Source organism: Capricornis sumatraensis, chromosome 4, assembly GCF_032405125.1.
Source record: "Capricornis sumatraensis isolate serow.1 chromosome 4, serow.2, whole genome shotgun sequence".
Lineage (NCBI taxonomy): Eukaryota > Metazoa > Chordata > Mammalia > Artiodactyla > Bovidae > Capricornis > Capricornis sumatraensis.
Window position 1 is genome coordinate 113189917 of NC_091072.1, and position 22115 is coordinate 113212031.

Below are 22115 nucleotides of genomic sequence, written 5' to 3' on the forward strand. Positions count from 1 at the left end.
TAACTTTTTTGTCCAAGGGCACATAGAGCAAGTGTTGAATACTGTGAATATTGTTTTGAGGTTCAATCCAAGGGGGACTAAAACATGTCCATTAGATTGAGCAACATGTGATTAACAGACAGAATCAGACCATCGCTCCCTCTCTCATCCAAAAACTGAACTTGCAGTCTGACACTATCTGTTTCCCATTCTTTCTCAAGTTGGTGCAGCAAGGGGACCAATAGCTTCAATTCTGCAGTAGCAAAAAGGGTCCTAGCCTGAGGGATGGGAAAGGCCAGAGAAGGGGGCCCAGGAAGCCCTCTTGGACCCAGGACCACCCTCTGCTAGCTGTGATCTGTCACAGGAGGTGGTGGACCCATCCCTTAGCCTCAGGGGCCAGAAATCAGTGTTGCTGGGCACAGATGTGGGGCAAAGGCAATTGTGAGAGAGCATGACCCCACTGAGTACATAGATTCAGCTCCTTCATTTCCAACATAGAAGAAACTTACAAACCATCTTGATGTCACAAACAAATTGGCTATTAGTACCTTCAAAGTTTGGGCTTCCCTGGTAGCACGGTGGTAAAGAATCTGCCTGCCAGTGGAAGAGACACAGGAAATTTGGGTTTGATCTCTGAGTTGGGAAGATCCCCTGGGGGAGGAAATGGAAGCCCACTCCAGTATTCTTGCTTGGGGAATCCCATGGACAGAGGAACCTGAGAGCTAGAGTCCAGGAGGTCTCAGAGTCAGGCACGACTGACCAACTGAGCATGCATGCACGCCCTTCAAAGCTTGCCACCAGGTTCCTCAGCAGAAATCAATCATCATATCTCACACGGGGAGTGGTCCTCCCCAGGTGACAACATTATGTTGAGCAGAATGTTGTCAACCAAACCAAGAACCCTGGACAAGAGACCCTGGCCAAGAACATGTGACAGTGCCTCCCTGTGATGGAGACTGGGATAGAGATGTGAGGGAGCAGACCAGTGTTTCCTTGTCTGAGCAAGTCACCTACTTTGGCAGCAACAGCCTGCCAGGAACATATTTACAAAACCTAAGAGTAACCTGGATTTGGGCGTGCATGAGTCTGCCACAAGTTCTGCTGTGGAAACCCAAAGGGAATGCACAGGCACTGAAGATCTAGCTCCTGAAATGCCAGATCCTAAAGAACCTTGCTTCTTCCTGCTGCCAGTGGCTTCTTCATGTTTCTCTGAATCTATTTCTATAAGGATAAATTATGACTTTCAAAAAACAAGTGTCCTAGCCTAGGGATTAGCACAGTGTTTTTCCACCTCCTCTGGATCCACTTGGAAATATGTAAGATACTGCAATTGGCCTTCCCTTGGGACATCTTGAGTTTGGCTACAGCCAAAGCAGTGTGTGACCTTGGAGAAATTCACTGTGGCCAGTGCCTTAGTCTCTATGTAAGGGAAGAGAGAGGAGGGCAGGGCTGAAAGTGATAACTCTCCTGAAAAATGCTAGGGAACTCCCTAACGCTTTACATAGCTCTAAGATACACTGTGTGAGCCGGGGTCAGACTCCACCAAAGATCAAATGGACATTTGCCCAATGTCCTGGGGATGGAAGGGGTGGGGAACAGAGTGATGGTTGAAACTTTATGCACTTTTTGCCAAGATGGGTGGGAGCCCAATGTGTCTCTGGCCCCCAGCAAAGGAAGCTCATCCAGTGCACTCATATCGTGGAGATTTGACTATCCTGTTCAGCAGAGGCCACAAGACCTGGGTGTGATGTTAAGAGCCAACCCTCAAATCCCTTGAGCCTCCTCCAGTTCTACAGTACTGGGGAAACAACTTTCATTTGCTGGCCATGGGATGGCCTTCCACCAGGGAGAAGGACAGGCCCTGCTTCCAGCTTCATCCGTGTGGGCGTGGGTGTGACACGTGCTCCTCCCACAGCTCAGGCTCCGTGGAGCCTGCTGTCCCCTGACTCTGAGTCAGAAGGGACTTCCAAGGTCATCCACCGATGCCTACTTGCTTTCCATCATCCTCGACAAATTGCCATGAGTCTTCTGTTTTAACACCTCCAGTAACAGGAAACTCACTCCCCAACTTGGCAACCTTATTGCTTATCTTGGGTTTTTTCCCCCATATTTCATGAATTCCTTCCTAGTAATGAACAGAAGCGTATCCCCTTGTAGCTCTTTTCTTTCTTGTCTTAATGTAGAATGACTATATTATTTATTGCCCAAACCCAGGTTCATGTTTAAGACTGAAAAGAGGCACTGCCAATGATTACACCAGGATAAAACTCTGCTGACAAAACGAGACTTCAGACTGCCCCAATCTTAGGATTACTCTGGCACTAACTAGAACAATTCTATTTACTCTTCCTTGAGAGTCATTGATTTTTTCTAATGACACTTGAATTGTTCCTGAGTCTTCTTTCCTCTAGAATAAATAAGGGAAGCTTACTTCTTTTGTGAAAAGATAACTGGACTGAGAACAAGAATTAGCTATATTTTAGGGGGCTGTATTGGGAGGGGCCAGTTGCCTTCCAAGATCCAAGGTTATGGCCTGATATCCCAGAAAAGAAAGCATTTTGTAACATTCTGAAATGTGAAACGTTTGTCAGAAGGACATGAGATCAGCCACATGAATTGTGAAACATAAATTGTGGTTTTCTTTCTTCTGCAGAAGTATTAGAAATTGAAGATTTTTTGTGAGGTGGTATATTGTGTAGTATGGTATACACAAATTTGTGGTCAAGGGCTAGTTCAATATTACTAGTTATGTGACTCAACTTTTCAGTGCCTCAGTTTCCACCTCTAAAAATGAGGATGCTAATACTTACCCCATAGGATTGTTGTGATGTTTAAATAAGATAAAACATAGCAAGTGCTTATCCCAGTGGCTGGTCCACAGTGAGTACTAGATAAATGTTACTTGTGAAAACCACATCATGTTGAGGGTGACAATGGTGTCAAAACAAAGATAATACTAGGAAAGGGAAACACAGAAAGCTTATTAGTTTCATCCCATGGAGACGTGGAAAAACTAATTACCATCACATCCAACTTCTTAGGGCACCATGTGGCCACTTATTTCACTATGACCTGAAAAAAGCCCGTGACCACAAATTTGGGTGGCCTTTCTGTAGATGCCCAGGTCTCAAATATAAAATGAAGGACTTGTATCTGAAGATAAATAGAGATTCCATCCAACATTAATGTTCTATTAACCCCAATTTACTCAAAAAACAACATCCAGGCATTTGGTCTTAACTTCTGACCTTTTAGACCGTTCTAGCTGCTGATGTTCACCTGGACATAAAGCCTCAGGGTTAAATGTGCCATTCCAGGTATGTTCTGAATTCAAAAGTATATAGCAAAAGAAAGAATAAGCAAATTAAAGTGGTAAGGGGTGAGCTATCATCTCTGTCATTCCAGTTCTTATACCAAGGTAGGCTCGTATCTCCAATAATTGTGATGAGGTTCAGGAAGAAGATGGACAATGAGATGGAGGGATGAGCAAGATCAGACCACCAGGGAGTGAGGCCAGGCCACAGAAGAGGAGGAGGCTGAGAAGCTGCCTATTTTTGCAGGCAACAACATTGACTCCTCCAAGGAGGTCAACAGAGATTGCAATGAGAACATCTTGGCTGAGGCCATGATTTGCTGTCCAAAATTGGGCTGGGCCCCCAGCACTGGGAGAATTTCACAGTTTCTCACATTATTCTCATACCCTGCTCCCCTATTTAAGGGTGTCACTCAGGGTTTATTACAGAAAGGGTCCAAAGGCCTCCATTCAACTATATCCTAAGGGGCCAGAGGCTTGGGAAGAGTAGCAGCGGTGTTGGGGGCAGCCCAGAGGAGGGATAAAGAGCACTTCTGAGATATCAGCAGGCAAGCTCCTAGGAAGGAAAACTCAGCTCTCTCTGTTCACACAACCTTGCTTCAGAGTCATAAAGAGAAGCAAACACTGAAATGCAATGGAAAAACAAAAGAAGATGGAACAAGAAGCTATCAGCCAACCATAGGTACATACAACCATGTGCCACTGCATTATCCGGGCACTGCACAATTTCAGGGGTGCCCTTCATGCAGGTCAGGGATGGGCAGACTTTTTCTGCAATGGACCAAACAATATTTTTGATCTTGTGAACAATCTAGTCTCTGTCACAACTACTCAACTTTGTCATTATAGCCAGGGTGGCAAGATAAAATACAAGACAGAGTGTATTTTTATTTGCTAAATCTGGCTACCCAATCTGTAGCACAGAAGCTGCCATAGAAAATCCACAAAGGGGCATGATTTTGTTCCAACAAAATTTTTGTTATACCAGGAGTCAGTGAGACAGATGGGTGATGATATGAATGGCAACCATTGGAGTTTCACGGTGCCATGGTCCTTGCCAGCCAGCAGTCCCAACAAGGCAGTCCAGTTTTCAAACAGCCTGGCAAAGTAGAGCTGTAGTTTTCAGACATGTTTGGCCATAAGCCCCATGGTAAGATACAAATTTTATATCATGATCAAGTTTCACAAAACCACACTTACACTCTATCATGAAGCATGATATACTCTATTGTATTCTTTTTTCAGTTTACTTTTTAATGGGAGGAAAATTGCTTTACAATGTTGTGTTGCTTTGTGCCACACAACAATGCAAATCAGTCATATATATAATTATTACTCTATTATATTCTATTTAATTTTTAAATATTAGTGGCAACTGAATCAATTAATGTAGTGATCTTTAATATGCTTCAATTTCTGGGCTCTTGGATTTTGGAGCCTGGAGATCTGACTTTCAGTCTTAGTTCTAACTCTTATCAACAGTTTCTACTTAAGAGAATCACTTCATTTGAGAATTTGCATCTGGAGCTGAGGATCATAATTATTTCAGAGTGATTTTGCAGGAGAAACATGAAATAATTCAGTTCTTCAGTGTGGTGTAGTTACCAGTGGTGGGACCTGGGATGGTTTTCAGTAGTACACAAGTATATATTATAAGTACTTATTTTAATTATTTATAAGTATACACAATTTATATCAAGTGCATAATGTTAGCAATGATATAAATCTTCCTTTCAAAATGTATCTATTTGAAATAAGTCTACTATCTATGTTATTTTAAATAAATTTATTTAGGTTAGGCTATTTAAAGAAAATATTATAATAACAGTACAAATTAAAAGTGAATGTGGCAAAATTGATCCAGATGGTGAGTAAGCATAGTATGGGAAGCATGGAGATTATGCATGAGCAAATACAATCTAAAAGGTGGTAGATGTAACATTGTGGCCCCTTGGAAACAGCCGAGTGAATGAATTACGGCTGACTCTCCAGTATTTACAGTTGGATTGGCTTAAAATAGATGCTCAAACTGTTTATGATGTATGGGTGATGGACGAATGGGCAGATGGATGATGGATGTTACGGATGGGTGGATGGATAGATGAATAAATAGATAGGGATAGGTGGATGGATAGACAGGATAGATGAATGATGGATAGATGGGGAAATGAATGAAATAATGAAACCCAAACCTTTTGGAGTCAGGACTTAATTTATAGTTGAAGCATGTGTCACAGGCATCAGTGACTAGAAGCAGGAAAGGGAAGCAGACATTCTTACTTTGAGTTATCAACTAGATGCTAAAAACTTCTTGGTTTTTTAACACTTGGATAAGACAATAAATAAAACAAAATAAAAAACACTAGACTAAAAAAACACTAAACTGAGCCCATCTCTGTTGCCCACCTCAAAATGTCATTCCTGGACAAAGGCACTTGTAGCAAATACCCACTGAAGAGAGCACGAATGGAAATACCTAGAGCTACAAGTGTTTGGAGGGCTTCCCAATGGGCTTCTGTCTTTCCTGCCTTCCCATGCTACTGTGCTAACCTAATTCTGCAATTCAAAAACACTACTGGGACTTCCCTGGTAGTCCAGTGGTTAAGAATCTGCCTGCCAATACAAGGAACACAGGTTCAGTGGCTACTTATGGGAAGATTCCACATGCCTCAGGGCAACTAAGTCCATGTGCCACAGCTACTTCTCCCACGTGCCACAGCTACTGAAGCCCGCGTGCCTGGAGCCTGTGCTCTGCAACAAGAGAAGCCACCGCAATGAGAAGCCCACACACCACAGCTAGAGAAAGCCTGTCACAGCAGTGAAGAGCCCGTGCACCCCAACAAAGACCCAGCACAGCCAAAGATTAATAAGATTTTTAAAATTCCATAAAGTGTTAATTAACCAGATGTGTATTTTTAAGTTTTCAATCTTAGAATGAACTCTCCCTCTTTTTGCCCACTGATTTTTTTTTCCAGTCCAGCCAAATGTGTGCATGTACGTGTGAGTGTGTGTGTGTGTCGGGTTGAGAAGAGATGCTAAAATTTGATTCAAATGACCTTAAAGGTGAACCTGACTTCATCTTTCTTCTGTGAGACTTTGTGGTGAGGGTGTATGGAGGAGGAATTGATGGTCCATAGTGACTCCTGCCTGGCAAGAGCCTCTGGTCCCCTGTGAAGGTCATCGGGAAGACTGAGGCTGCTAAAGGTGATGGAACTGTTGCAGCATGTACCAACTTCGGATACCAGCTTTTTCCAGGCCTCAAACCTTCTGTCCAGATCCAGTGCCCAAGCACAAGACATCATCTGAGGGACTGCAGGGTAGAGTAGGGATGGATGCCAAGGAAGATGCATCTGATGGATAGGAGAAATGGGAAAGAGCCTTCAGGGAGGTTTTCCCAGTAGCCTGAGATTTTCCCTGAGCAAGGAAGCAGGAATATTGCCTGAGTGAGGGGAGGGGAATGGCAGCCTGGAGTGAAGCTGGACAGAGCTGACTACATAGCGGAAGATGCCAGGAGACGCTGAGGGCCATTTACTAAGGAGGAAAGGAATGTTGCCTCGCTGTTCAGACCCTAATGTGTTCTTCTTAGAAAAGTAGCTTCCACTTTTGCAGCACTGGGCTGTCATAACTGAAGGTCTCCTGAGGGCAGATGGTGGGTCTGTGCAGCTCAGCCACACTGAGCACCTTTGACCCAAGAAGTAACAGGCATTAACAGGGGACATCACATTGCTCATTAGTCCATTAATGGAAATGAGCTTTGAGTTTAGTGATTTGCACTAGTTCTGTAAACTGAACTGCTCCTTTCCTGGGTCCTAAGAAGTAGAATGGGAAGACAGCCAGTCTTCAGATCCCAGTATCATCAAGGAAGCTCTTGACTTTGTAACTCTTTGCTTTCAGACAAAACTTCATAGATCTGTTCAGCCACCAAACAAACCCACGCTTCCTGTTGTTCAGGCACTCAGTCGTGTCTGACTCTTTGCAACCCCATGAACTGTAGCACACCAGGGTTCCTTATCCCTCCCTGTCTCCCAGAGCTTGCTCAAATGCATGTCCATTGAGTCTGTGATGCCATCCAACCATCTCATCCTCTGTTGTCCTCTTCTCCTACTGTCCTCAATCTTTCCCAGCACAAGGGTCTTTTCCAGTGGGTCAACTCTTTGCATCAGGCGGCCAAAGTATTGGAGCTTCAGCTTCAGCATCAGTCCTTCCAATGAATATTTAGGCTTGACTTCCTTTAGGATGAGCACCTAGTATGTACCAAGGACAGTGCTGGGCTCTGAGGATGCAGTGGTGATGGGAGGAACCAGGTTCCTGCTCTCGTGGAACCTACAGTCTGATAATGAAGACAAACGCCAAACCAAAAGACAACAACATTCGTAAGTAAGGAAATGGGTTACTGCAGATGGTGACTGCAGCCATGAAATTAAAAGACACTTACTCCTTGAAAGGAAAGTTATGACCAACCTAGACAGCATATTAAAAAGCAGAGATATTAGTTTGCCAACAAAGGTCTGTCTAGTCAAGGCTATGGTTTTTCCAGTGGTCATGTATGGATGTGAGAGTTGGACTATAAAAAAAGCTGAGCGCTGAAGAATTGATGCCTTTGAACTGTGGTATTGGAGAAGACTCTTGAGAGTCCCTTGGACTGCAAGGAGATCCAACTAGTCCATCCTAAAGGAGATCACTCCTGAGTGTTCATTGGAAGGACTGATGTTGAAGCTGAAACGCCAATACTTTGGCCACCTGATGTGAAGAGCTGACCCACTGGAAATGACCCTGATGCTGGGAAGATTGGAGGCAGGAGGAGAAGGGGATGACAGAGGATGAGATGGTTGGATGGCATCACCAACTCAATGGACATGAGTTTGGGTAAATTCCGAGAGTTGGTGATGGACAGGGAGGCCTGGTGTGCTGCGGTCCATGGGGTCGCAAAGAGTCAGACATGACTGAGCGACTGAACTGAACTGAATTCAGCTGAAGGAAATGGAGAAGGTGAGGAGAGAGAGCAACAGGGTGCACCTTGGTGGGGAGGGGTTGGTGTTCAGAGAAGGTCTAACAGGACAGCAGGATAAGAGCTCAGGTGAGGGACAGTGTATACAGAGGGACCCGGGGAGGAAGGAGCTGGTGGGGCAGTGAGCCTCAAGTTGGGTGAAACAGGGAGAGGGAAACAAGATGGATCATCAGAGGCATACGCAGCCCAGGTGGGGCCTGGCAGGATTTGAAGTTGATTCTGAGGGTCTCTGGAAGTCAGCTTGGGCTTCTGCCTTTGGACCTGGTGAGGTTTTTCTTCCCAGCAATGTCCAGGTTGCACACTTTAAAAGCTTTCGCTAAAGGTATATCTTTGCATCGTCCAGACCGTTCCCAAGCTCTCATGACCAGAGAGCATATTTGGGAGATGGCTGGGGATCAAGGGTCATGCTAAGCTCAGACATTTTTCTCTTAAAAGAAGCTCACCGCCTTGGCTGACATCAAAGCCACTGGGAGCTTTGTAAATACACAAGGGAAGCCAGAGCTTTGCCTTAGATCTCTGGCATCAGAGTTCCTGGGAGGTTGGGTGGGTGAGTGGGGTGGGATGGGGTCAAGGCCCTGACAATCTCACTGCCCGGTCAGGTGGAGCACCCCTGCCTTACAAAAGTTTCAGCTCACTACCTCAGCCTCATAAAATCCAGGTCCCGCCAAAGACCACATCAGAGATGGGGCCCAAAGAGATGGTTTCTTTCTGTTGCTAAATGACTCAACCAAAGCATTTCTCCTCGGCCCCAGGTACCTGCCTCGGGCCTCTTGGGAAAGTAAACTTGTCCATTTGTCAATATTTACCCTGTCTGCTGCCTTCAACAGAAGAAGGGAAAACAGTTTTCACTGTCAAACTTGTGTTTATACAAAGGATGTGTAGGCCCTCTCAGAGGGATGGAAAATCAATCACCCCCAGTTAACCTGTGCCCTTAATGAAGTGGTGGCTTTTCTACCACCATCCTATCCATCAGGGATGACAGTCCACGGCTTGTCAACCGGTAAGTATTCAGGTTGAAAAGGTTTTCACCCAGAATCTTGGGAAGACAGATGCTCAGAGTATAACCTGAGACTGGAAGGTGAAGGCGGTCCTCCTGACCCTGAAGGACGGGGCCGCAGGGGCTGCATCTGGGTCCCATTCAGGAGAGACTAGCAAACGCTGAGACTCCTCTAAGAAGTCAATATTCTTTGGCGCCGGGAAAGCTTACCAGCCCATCACAGTGGCTCCAGTCGACAGTTCGCCCGGTGTTACTTGCAGGAAGGGCTCTGCTGCTGAGGCGTCAAAAAGCACCATGATTCAGGCCGTTGGAACCGCACGATGCTCCGAGACGGGCGTTCCTGAGAGTTGGCCGCGCTCGTCCGAGGCGTGAGCAGGAGCACTGGCGGCGTGAACAGCTGCCGGCTCCAGCCCGGCTTCCGTAGTCTCAGCCACAGCCACGAGGTCTGGACCGCCCTGCCGCTGGGACAGACACACTGAAAAGCCATTTGCTGCGCTGGGGAGGAAAAACAAATCTGATCCCTACCTTTGTCGTTCAGAAGAGCCTTTGGATTTTACGGGTCAATCCGAGGGGCAAAAAGCAGGCACATCTGAGAAAGAGCTTCGGGGGCTGCGTTGGCTTCTCCTGAAGTGCAGCCCAGACCTGCCGCTCTGCTCCCAGAACCATGTGCCCAGCCCCGAGCCAGTCAGACAAGGGGCAAAGTGAGGTTTCAGGGTGTCAGGCAGCTCGCAGTCTGATGGATGGGCTCAAACTCCCCTCCTCACACAAACAGAAGAATCTGGCTAAGGACAGCTCATGGTGGGGAAGGGAAATAAGAGAAAGAACGGAGGGCAGGTAGAGAGAGAGAGCAAGAGATGGATGGATTCTAACGTTGCTGTTCAGCTTGTAAGTCATGTCTGACTCTTTGCGATCCCATGAACTGCAGTACAACAGGCTTTCCTGCGCTTCACTATCTCCTGGTTTGCTCAAACTCATGTCGGTTGAGTCAATGATGCCAACCAACCATCTTGTCCTCTGTCACCCCCTTCTGCTGCCCTCCATCTTTCCCAGCATCAGGGTCTTTTCCAGCGAGTCAACTCTTTGCATCAGGTGGCCAAACTATTGGAGCTTCAGCCTCAGCACCAGTCCTTCCAATGGATATTCAGGGTTGATGTCCTTTAGGCCAGTGAGAGTTTTCAAATTTTGATTCATTGAATCCTCCTAACTCAGCCCTCTAAGATGAGCCCTGCTATCTTTAAAATGTGAACAATATTAGAACCCACCCCAAAGGATTGTCCTTACAATAAAATAGTAGTGTGTAGTAGTGTCCTTACAATAAAATAGAATCTCAATAAAATAGTAGCGAGGATGTACATAGAACAGTCTTAGCATGTAATGAGTGCTCAATCACTGTATGTACTTATTATTATTATGTTTACCATTCCCATTTCACAGATGAGGAAACTGAAGCTTGGAGAGGTCATGGGATTAGCCTGAGGTCACATGGGCAGTGAGCAACAGCCAGTATCAAATATTAGGTCTCCTCCCCCTAACAGAGTCTTCCCTGCCTGTCTGTAAAAGTTCTGTTCTGCATGAACCAAGTAGTGTGAGGACCTTGCTTCCTCTAGTAAGACTCTGGGGCTGTGTGGTCCTGCTCTCGGGTACCTCGGCCATGAAGCACCGCCATCCTGTTACTGTTCTTCTGTGCCTCCCTCATGGAGCTTTCTGTACTTCACAGGGTGACCCAGCCTCTCTGGTTCTCTGGAAATAGACAGCCCTGCTCTGGGCATCTGTGTGTCTCAGGACAGTGCTCCAGGCCATTCCTGGGACGTCCTCAGTGGGAGATGCTACATCTCCTCCCCTGGAGGCCCTTTGCTTGTGGACGCAGGGGAGCCCTCACCTCCTAAAACCTTGGCCCTTGCTTAAGTGTGTTGAGCTTGCACCTGGCTGGACATCACCAAGAAGTCTAGCAGCTCTTACCCCCTTGTGAGGAAAACCTGCTCAGGCCCCTCATCACCCAGTCCCCTAAGCATTTGAAGCTGGTATTGGCTCTCTTGTTGCTGCAAACAAATTACTGAAAATTTGTGGTTTAAAGCAACACAAGTTACTCTTAACAGTACTGGAGGCCAGAAATCCAAGACCAGCCTTACAGGCCAGGGCTGGTTTCTTCTGGAGGCTCTGGGGGAGAATCCATGTCTTGCATCTTCCAGTTTCTAGAGGTCACCTGCAGTTCTCAGCTCTGGGTAGCACCTCTCCAGCCTCTTCTTCCATCATCACCTCTCCTCCAACTCTGACCCTCCTGCTTCCCTCTAATAATGACCCTTGTGATTATGTTAGACCCACATAATCTAGAATAATCTCCCATCTCAAGATCCTTAACTTGATCACATCTGCAAAGTCCCTTTTAGTATGAAAAGTGGTATTCTCAGGTTCTGAGGATTTGAACAGGGACATGGTTGGGGACTATGATTTATTCTATTACAGCAGGTTCCTAGACCTTCTTCATTTATTTATTCAGCAGCTTGCACTGCACTCCAGCCAGGCCCAAGTACATTTCCATAACCTGGGAACAGATGGGCCTGTTTCCTTGAGTGCCCTCATATTCGCTAGCTTCTTGGGGGTATGAATTCATCTTGTTTGGCTCCCTCCCTGGTGCCTAGCCCAGAACAGTTGCCAGTGTTTGTTATATACCAGGTTTTCTCTTGAGCACTATCAGTATGTGAATGGCATCCATGCTTGCAACAACCCTATGAGTATCTGTGATGGACTCTCCACAGATGGGGACCTAGAGGCTTTATACCTCACCTAAGTAGCATAGCTAGTCAGTGGAGGCCATGATTTGCCCCTGGGCAGCCTGACTCCAGCCTGAGTCCTAGCCCTACTGTTCTATCTGGTCTCCCAAAGAGCTGGTTTCAGCACATCCTTATTAAAAGAAGGGAGGGGAAGACACAGGCCCCAGAGCTGCTTGCTTAGGAAACTGAGATCCTGAGTGTCATGAGTGGGCCTTTCATGAAAGAGAGACTGGAAGGAAGGGGTCTGGGCCTCCGGGAGAGGCTTTGCCAGAAACACACTCCAGGGGCTTGGTAGGGGGTGGCTGGAGCTACAGGGACCACCCTGATGGGTCAGACATATTGGTTTCAAGGTTGTTCCCCAAGTCCTGGGTGCTCCACAAGAAGAAGAGATGTTATCTCAAGCCTAACACAGTTCCTGCCCAGGGTTGGTGCTTGATTAATAAATGTTGATTCATGAAATGATTTAGAGGTGTGCTGAATCCACATTTTGACCCCAGTGGCCAAATGTTATTGTTGTTCAGTCATTAAGTTCTGTCTGACCCTTTGCAACCCCATGGACTGCAGCACGCCAGGCTTACCTGTTCTTCACTATCTCCTGGAGTTTGCTCAAACTCATGTCCATTGAGTAGGTGATACCATCCAACCATCTCGTCCTCTGTCATCCCCTTCTCCTCCTGCCTTCAATCTTTCCCAGCATCGGGGTCTTTGCCAATGGGTTGGCTCTTCACATTAGGTGGCCAAAGTATTGGAGCTCCAGCTTCAGCAGCAGTCCTTCCATTGAATATTCAGGGTTGATTTCCTTTAGGATTGATTTGTTTGATCAGAACGAGAAGGCAGTGGCACCCCACTCTGGTACTCTTGCCTGGAAGATCCCATGGAAGGTGGAGGCTGGTGGGCTCCAGTCCATGGGGTCACTGGGAGTCGGGCACGACTGGGCAAATTCACTTTCACTTTTCACTTTCATGCATTGGAGAGGGAAATGGCAACCCACTCCTGTGTTCTCGCCTGGAGAATCCCAGGGACGGAGGAGCCTGGTGGGCTGCCATCTATAGGGTTGCAGAGTCGGACACGACTGAAGCGACTTAGCAGTAGCAGCAGCCAGAGCCAAGTGTCAGGGCCGACTGTGACCATGGACTAAAATTTTAGATTATCTTGGTTTCTCTTTCCAGAAATCAAGGCCTGGGCAGAGGGTCCCTGGGAAAGATGCTGTTCCATGGGACCATCCCTGGATGCAGGGGTGAAGGCTGGGGCAATGAGGCAGAGAAGGAGGGCCATTCATTTTCTACCACTGAGGAACAAATGACCCCACATTTAGCGGTTCAAAATGACAGAAACTGTTACTGCACACACTCTATAAGGGTCAGGCATCCCTGGGAGGTGTCAGTAGTTAGTTCTGGTCCAGGATCTCTTGCCGGCTCTCATGCTGTCGGCCGGGGCTCTGATTCCTGCAAGCCCACCCACGTGTCTGCTGTCAGGAGACTTCAGTTCCTCACCTCCTGCACCCTTCATGGGGCTGCTCACATGACACGGCACTGGCTTTCCCCAGAGTCAGTGATCTGGAAGAGAAAGATTGCATCTCAGAGTGCCTGGGTTGCCATGACAAAATCCCCCAGGCTGGGAAGCTTCAACAATAGACGCTTACTTCTCACAGTTCTGGAGGCTAGAGGCTCCAGCTGAAGTGTCAGCAGGGGTGGTTTCCCCTGAGGCCTCTGTCCTTGCCTTGCAGATGGTCAGCTTCTTGCTGGTCCCCATGGCTCTTGCTCTGTGTAAGCAAGTCCTTATTTTATTCCTCTTCCAATAGGGACACCAGTCCTGTTGGATTTGAGCCTTCCCTAAGTGCCTCACTTAACTTTGTCACCTCTTGAAAGACCTCGTCTCCAGGTACAGTCATTGTCTGAGGAACTGGGGGTTAAGGCTTCCACATATGAATTGAGAGGACAGGGGCAGAAACAAAATTCAGTCAAAAACAGCAAGCAGAGCCAAGAAGGAAGCCATAGTCTCATTCCCTAATCTTCTGAATGGCATTCCATCCTTCTGCTGAATTCTGTTCCCTGGAAGCAGGTACTGAGTCCTCCCACACTCAGATAGAGGTAATAAAACTCTACCTGGTGAGGGAGGCATACCAAAGACTTTGTCAGCTCACCATGTGGATGGACCTAGAGTCTCAAACAGAGTGAAGTCAGAAAGAGGAAAAACAGATATCATATACTAATGCCTATATGTGGAATCTAGGGAAAATGGTACAGATGAACCTATTTGCAGGGCAGGAATAGAGATGCGGATGTAGAGAATGGACGTGTAGAGACAGAGGGTGAAATGAATTGAGAAAGTAGGATTAACATATATACACATGATCATGTGTAAAATGGATAGCTAGCGGGAAGCTGCTGTATAGCACACGGAGCTCAGCTCAGTGCTCCTTAATGACCTAGATAGATGGGACAGGGGTGGAGGGTGGGATGGAGGCTCAAGAGGGAGGGGATACATGTATACACATGGCTGATCCACTTCCATTGAACAGCAGAAACTAACAACATTGTAAAGCAATTATACTCCAACAACAGCAAACAGAAAACGACCACAGAGGGAGAGCCAAGGAGAGCATGCATTATTGAACTGGCCATGACTAAGTGCGGCTGGCTGTGGGGTTTTGTGGGACCATCCTGAGAACCACATGCACTGAGTCTCAAGACTCTCTGTGGTAAAGAAAAAGAGGAAGGCTTATCCAGCAGTGCCCATCATCCATTGGTCAGTGCCCTCTTTATGGGGCAGTGTCTCCCTTGGATTCTTCATTACTCAAGCAGGGCGTCCAGTGGACTCCCTTGGTGCCAACAGAGAAGCCCAGGCAGGAGTGGGGAGGCTCGTGTGTGGACCTGAGCCTGGGTACCATCAGGGGCCCCTACAGGAAGCTGGGGACTTCTCAGAGCTGAGGCCACAACGTTACTAGAACAAGATGGGTGAGGCCAGAAGGGTCCGAAGGAGTACATAGTAGGCATCAGCATGAATCTGAAATTCGATCCACCATAAAATTGACTTATTAAAATTTTATTTAAAATGTTAACAACTGAATTTTACATTTTTTGACATTGGAGTACTGACCCAATAATTTTTCAGCACCATTCTCTCCGGCAGTCACCATGGTGACTGAGACACGGCCACCTGCAGCAGTCGAGGAGCAAGGCTCTTCCTGGCTGGTGGTGCCAGTCATGGAGCTGCTGGCATGGATGTTAGTGCCAGGTGAGGCTGGCTATCCTCCTCCCAACCCTACTCTCTTGGCCCCACAGGAACTAACCACAGTGAAGCTGCTGCTGCCTCAAAGCTAAGGTGGACTTTTGTAAAGTCTGTTTGTTTTTTTTTTTTAACAGTTCCACCCACTAGAATAAAAATGAAGTTAGAGCATCCTGCATGCTCCTCTTTTCTTCTCATTTTGTATATCTTTTGAATGTAAGTTGAAAAGAGTTTATCGGAGATGTCATGTCACATGATTTTGGAGTTTTTTTCTTCCTTGAAGAAGTGAATTTGCATTTCTATTTTTTATTTCATCCTCAGAAGAGGTGAAGCGTTCTCTATGTTTTTAGGGGTTTTTTTTGGTTTTGTTTTTGGTTGTTCTGAGTTTCATTGCTGTGCATGGATTTTCTTTCTCCAGTTATGGCGAGGGGGGTCACTCTCGGTCGCAGTGCATGGGCTTATTGTGGAGGCTTCTCTGGTTTCCAAGCACAGGCTCTGGGTGCTTGGGCATCAGTAGTTGCGTCATGCGGGCTCAGTAGTTGTGGCTCACAGGCCCTAGAGTGGGGGCTTAGTAGTCGTGGCACACAGGCTTTATCACCCCATGGCATGTGGAATCTTCCTAGATCAGGGATTGAACCCTTTTCTGCTGTATTGGCAGGCATTTTCTTATACAGTGTACCACCAAGGAAGTCCCGAGGTGAAGCATTCTGAACAAAACTTTTTCTCAGAAGACTCGTGGCCTAAATGGGAAATAAATATCAAAAAAATCTATCTAATTCTTAAAGGGTATTTAAGTAGCCTTTACTATCACTAGCATACCAAATCTACAACCATTAGCATCCTAATCTAATCTCTATTATCTCTAAATTGTGTCATGTATTATTATTCAAACATTATAAACATTTGTTGGCTCAAAAAGGCTATTAACTTGTTTTTAAAGTTATCTTGCTAACCCACTCCCTTTCAAATATCTATATGAGCATCACACTGTCTCTTTACTATTTGAAAAGCCTGATAACTGTTTTATATTTTAAATTAATAGCTTTTATTGCCATCATTAGTTATTACAGTGTTTTGCAATAACAAGTATCCTCTTTGCTCCACAAGACTAATAGAATTTCAATATGTCAAGAACATAAGAAGAATTTTCTCTTCAGGCTATATCTGCCTTGTGGTCCTCTCTTCAAAAATGCATCTTCAGGAATGAATGATAAATCAAGTGACACTGCTTGATCATATGACTGACTATTCCATTGGGTAGAAATGCTGTAACCTGCAAGGTCACAGGATCATAGATCACACAGAGCCAGCCAAATGCCAGAGACCATGCAGAAGAGACACTCAGCAGAGGCACTCAGCAATCGGCGATCTTCAAAAGTCAAAGCCAAAGCCAAATAAACAGGGACTGAGTGCAGAAGCTGGCCAGCCAAAGGACTAGAAGCCCAGGTAAAACTGTATTGAAATGATCTCTTTGCCCTTCACTGCAAACTAAATTGTGAGCCTGATGACAGCCAGACTTGTGTTTAAATCAGTGCAGTATCTCCACCCCCTGGCACAGCACCTGCCTGTCACATAGTTGGTGAATTCAAACTGACTGTGCCCATCCCAGGATTCTGAGAGGTTAGTTATATTCTCTGGCAGCACCAGCTTCACTCACCCTCCTAAACACACATCCTCAGGCTCCAGCTTCCACTTCCAGGCCCTACCTCTGTCTTCTGCTGAGCTGAGCTGGCCAAACCAGGCCGTGGCCTTGTCCATCATGATTAACCCTTGGGGCCCAGACCTCTGACCTGTCCTGCTAGAGGTCCCAGCTCAGCAGCTGTCGCTTCACCAAGCAGTCTCATCAAAAGCAGAGGTATCTCTTGACATGAGATCAGCAAGACTTCATCATCTGAGTTTGCTGGAGAAATAGAACCAGGCTGAAGAGAGAGGAAGAGAGGTTAGAAAGAATTGGTTCTCATGGTTATGGAAGCCGGAAGTCCCAACATATGCAAGCACTGGGCTGGAGACCCCGGAGAGTGAATGGTGTGCTATCAGTCCAAGTCCAAAACTCTGACATCCATAAGCACTGAAGATAGAAATATTAATCCGAGTCCAAAGACAGACAGAGATCACTCCCTTCTCGGCCTTTTGTTTATTCACGTGATTGGGTGAGACCCACCTACATCTGCTTGACTCCATCTACCTATTCAAATGTTAATCTTATTCGGAAACACCCTGAGAGACGTCCCCAGAATCATGTTTTACAAATAACTGAGCACCCTGTGGCTCAGTCTAGCAGATACACAATTAGCCATCCCAGGAGTCAAACTGCCTATGTAGATCTTTGTTCCCAGGGAGGCTGGAAATCCTATAAAGTTCTGGCAGTGTAGGGAGAACATGAGTTTGGGTACCAGCTAAGACTGAGTTTGAACCCTTCTCTACCACTCAAAAGCTGTATGGTCTAAAGCAAATGACAACCTCTCCACATCTCAGTTTCCTCATCTGTACAATGGGGCTAATCCCCCCCATTTCACAGGGCTAATTTGAAGAGTCATTGAAAGAATCTGTATTGAGGGCTTAGCTTCTCCTGTCTTAGGAAATGCCAGTTCTCCTCTCTCTCCTACCAAGCACATTTTTGCACTGGCCTCCGCTTCAAACTTTTTTGTTCCTGTTTGGTGAAATATCTTGCTTACATGCCGATTCTAGATGTCTTGTAAAGTCCTCATCCCCCAAGGGTTCTGTCCAGGAGCTCCAGCATCCCTTCTGTAAGCGTCTACAGCATCTTATTAGTAACACAGAGCTCAGTACACACCTGTGTCTCAGTGTCTATCATTTTGTCAGATCATAAGTTCTCTGATGGAGACCACTAAAGACATGGAAGCACCTGAATGTTCATGGACAGATGACTGGGTAAAGAAGATGTGCTATATTTATGCAAAGGAATGCTACTCAGCCATGAGAAAGAGTGAAATAATGCCATTTGGAGCAATATGAATGGGCCTAGAGATTATCATACTAAGTGAAGTCAGAGAGAGACAAATACCATACAATATCATTTGTATGTAGAATCTAAAATATTACAAAAATGAACTTATTTACAAAACAGAGAGAGATTTCACAGTCATAGGAAACAACGTTATGATTATCAAAGGAGAAAAGGGGAGGAAGAAGGATAAATTGGGAATTTGGGATTAACAGATATACACTATTATATATAAAATAGATAAATAACAAACTACTATATAGCACAGGGAAATATAGTCAATATCTTGTAATAACCTATAATGGAAAATAATCTGAAAAGGAACATCTATACTATATCACATATTACATATATATATATATATATATATACACACATATACATACACACATCTGAATTACTTCACTGTGCACCTCAGTCATGTCCAACACTTTGCGACTCCATGGAGTATAGCCTGCCAGGCTTCTCTGTCCATGGAATTCTCCAGGCAAGAATACTGGAGTGGGTTGCCATTTCCTTCTCCAGAGGATCTTCCTGACCCAGGGATTGAATCCAGGTCTCCTGCATTGCAGGTGGATTCTTTACCAATCTGAGCCACCAAGGAAGCCCTTGAAACTAACATAATATTGTAATTTTTTGAAAAAAAGAATGGCATCACACATGTCAACTACAATCAAGTTAAACATGTGCTTTATCCATGAAAATTAAGGAGGCAGCTGTATCTTAGACAATTCTGTCCTCTCTCCCTGATCCCAAAACATATGTGCATGCAGGACTGTGAAGACTGAAGTCTGATTCTTGGAAGAGAATGATTTCTCTTTTTTTAATTAATTTATTTTTTACTGAAGGATAATTGCTTTACTGAATTTTGCTGTTTTCTGTCAAGCCTCAACATGAATCTTTCAATAAAAGAGAGTGCCTTCACCCTTAATCACAACATACTTAAGGAATCCATACATCTCACAGGTCCGAGCACTGGCATGAGGGACCGAATGAGTCACACATCACAGAGTCAAGCTTCGTGGACTGCCCGAAGAGCTCACAGTCATCAGCTGGAATCAGGATGTCTTAAAGGCATCATGAGGGTGTACTGGAAAATCTGGGAGACAGAAAGTTCTAGATACAAATCCCCATTGCCATGTTTTGTATCATTTTCGCAAGCAAGTTAAACTCTCTGTTCCTCGTCTGTTGTTCTTCTTCAGTCACTAAGTTGTGTCTGACTCTTTGTGACCCCGTGGACGGCAGCGCACCACACTTCCCTGTCCATCGCCATTTCCTGGAGCTTGCTCAAACTCATCTCTATTGAGTCAGTGATGCCATCCAACCATCTCATCCTCTGTCATCCCCTTCTCCTCCTGCCTTCAGTCTTTCCCAGCATCAGGGTCTTTTCCAGTGAGGCAGCTCTTTATAGTATCGGCACTTCAGCTTTGACATTAGTCCTTCCAATGAACATTCAGGGTTGATTTTCTTCAAGATTGACTGGTTTGATCTCCTTGCAGTCCAAGGGACTCTCAAGAGTCTTCTCCAGTACCACAGTTCAAAGGCATCAATTCTTTGGTGCTCAGCTCTCACATCCGTACATGACTACTGGAAAGACAATAGCTTTGACTATATGGACCTTTGCCAGCAAAGCAATGTCTCTGCTATTTAATACACTGTCTAGATTTGTCATAGTTTTCCTTCCAAGGAGCAAACATCTCTTAATTTCATGGTTGCAGTTACCGTCTGCAGTGATTTTGAAGCCCAGGAAAATAAAATCTGTCACTGTTTCCACTTTTCCCCTCTTCTATTTGCTATGAAGTGACAGGATCAGATACCATGATCTTTTTTTTTAAAACATTGAGTTTCAAGCCAGCTTTTCCACTCTTCTCTTTCACTCTTATCAAGAGGCTCTTTAGTTCGTTTTCACTTTCTGCCATTAGAGTGGAATCATCTACATATCTGAGGTTTTTGATGTTTTTCCTGGCAATCTTGATTCCAGCTTGTGATTTATCCAGCCCAGCATTTTGCACAATGTACTCTGCATAGACGTTAAATAAGCAGGGTGACAATATACAGTCTTGTACTCCTTTCCCAATTTTGAACCAGTCATTTGTTCCATGTTCAGTTCTAAGACAGATTTTTCAAGAGACAGGTAAGGTGGTCTGGTATTCTCATCTCTAAGAATTTTCCACAATGGCTGTGATCCACAGTCATGTTTTTCTGGAACTCCCTTGCTTTCTCCACAAGCTAACAAATGTTGGCAATTTGCCCTCAGGTTCCTCTACCTCTTCAAAGCCCAGTTTGTACATCTGGAAGTTCACAATGTACACACTGCTGAAGCCTAGCTTGAAGGACATGGACATAGACAGTATGAAAAGGACCAGGAGAAGAGGTTCCTGCAGTGATGTGGAGGGAAGAAGATAATGGTTTGATCATCTGGGTGGATATGGGGTTGTGTGCTTTACATGTTCTGGTCGAACAGACATTAACATTACAGCCATCTGAAAAATATACCATTTAAGGAGAGCACTGGAGAGGAACTTTGGAAGATAAATCAAATTCTTATTTAAAGAATAAAAAATAAACTCCTAATATTCGGTTATTTTAAAAGAATTTCCTGTGCATGTGCAAAATGCCCAGCTTTTATTCTCTATTAAGACATAAAGAATCTATGATTATGGGCCTGCTGTTTAACTTACCATCAAAGAGAGGAGGCCAGGATGATCAGATCTGAAGTTCAAGAATGTTAAACACTGTTCACAACATGTCCCAGTCTTAAAATGTTTTCTTTAATACTGAATAGCATGGTTCACAAAGGATGTATCCTTTCTTCCAGAAATAGGGTGAGGATGTGAGAGTTGTTGAGATAACATTCCATAAGAGGCAAATGGCCCAGATAGTAAAGAATCCGCCTGCAATGTAGGAGACCTAAGTTTGATCCCTGGGTTGGAAAGATCCCCTGAAGGAGGGAATGGCAACCCACTCCAGTATTCTTGCTTGGAGAATTCCGTGGACAGAGGAATCTGGTGGGTTACCATCCATCGGGTAGCAAAAAGTTGGACACAACTGAGCAGCTAACACTTTCACTTTCAAAAGGCAAAGAAACAGAATGGGATCCAAAGTCTGCACCCTGACTTCTAAACCTAGTTCTGCCTTCTGTTTGCTGTGTGACCTTGGACAAGTTGCTCAACTGCTCTGGGCCCATATGTCTTCACCTTATGATCACTGCTAACCATGCCTGACACTTTGCATGCATATGAGAGGGCAGAACTTTATGATTTTCTTTTCAGCAGGGGAGGCTGCTATTGAGTTGCCAGCTGCCTGTATGTCTAACAGGGAAGATAGAGAGTCATTTTCCAGGAAATTGTTTTGTTCTTGGAAGAATTCTTCAAAGGCCTTTTGGTTATGTGGATGTAGGATGAGGAGAGCCCCACTACTCTGGAGGAAAGGCTCAATAGGACAGTTTCTTGGCCTGGAAAAAGCCATTCCTCCCCAGCCTCTTCCAATTTTGTATAAGGGCAAAGGAGACCATGGGAGGAGAAGGTTGGAGGGGCTGGCTCTTTCTCTTTGTAGGTTCCACTGCAAGAACCTCTCTGATGGATGGAGGAGACTTGACTGAGGCCAGCTGGCAGGAAAAGATCCTCCCAGGGGCCTGGGAAGGGGAAAGATGCACATGTTTGCTATTATCACAGAGTAAACATCAATAATCACTAACATTTGAACTGCTTTACAGTTTATAAGGCATTGTCACATATATTAATATCATCTTCACAATACCATCATCTGACCTGAATTCTCAGAGTGAAGAAGCCATATGTCCCCCACCCTATACACCTAAAAATGATTTCTCTGGGATTCTATCCATGCCCTAG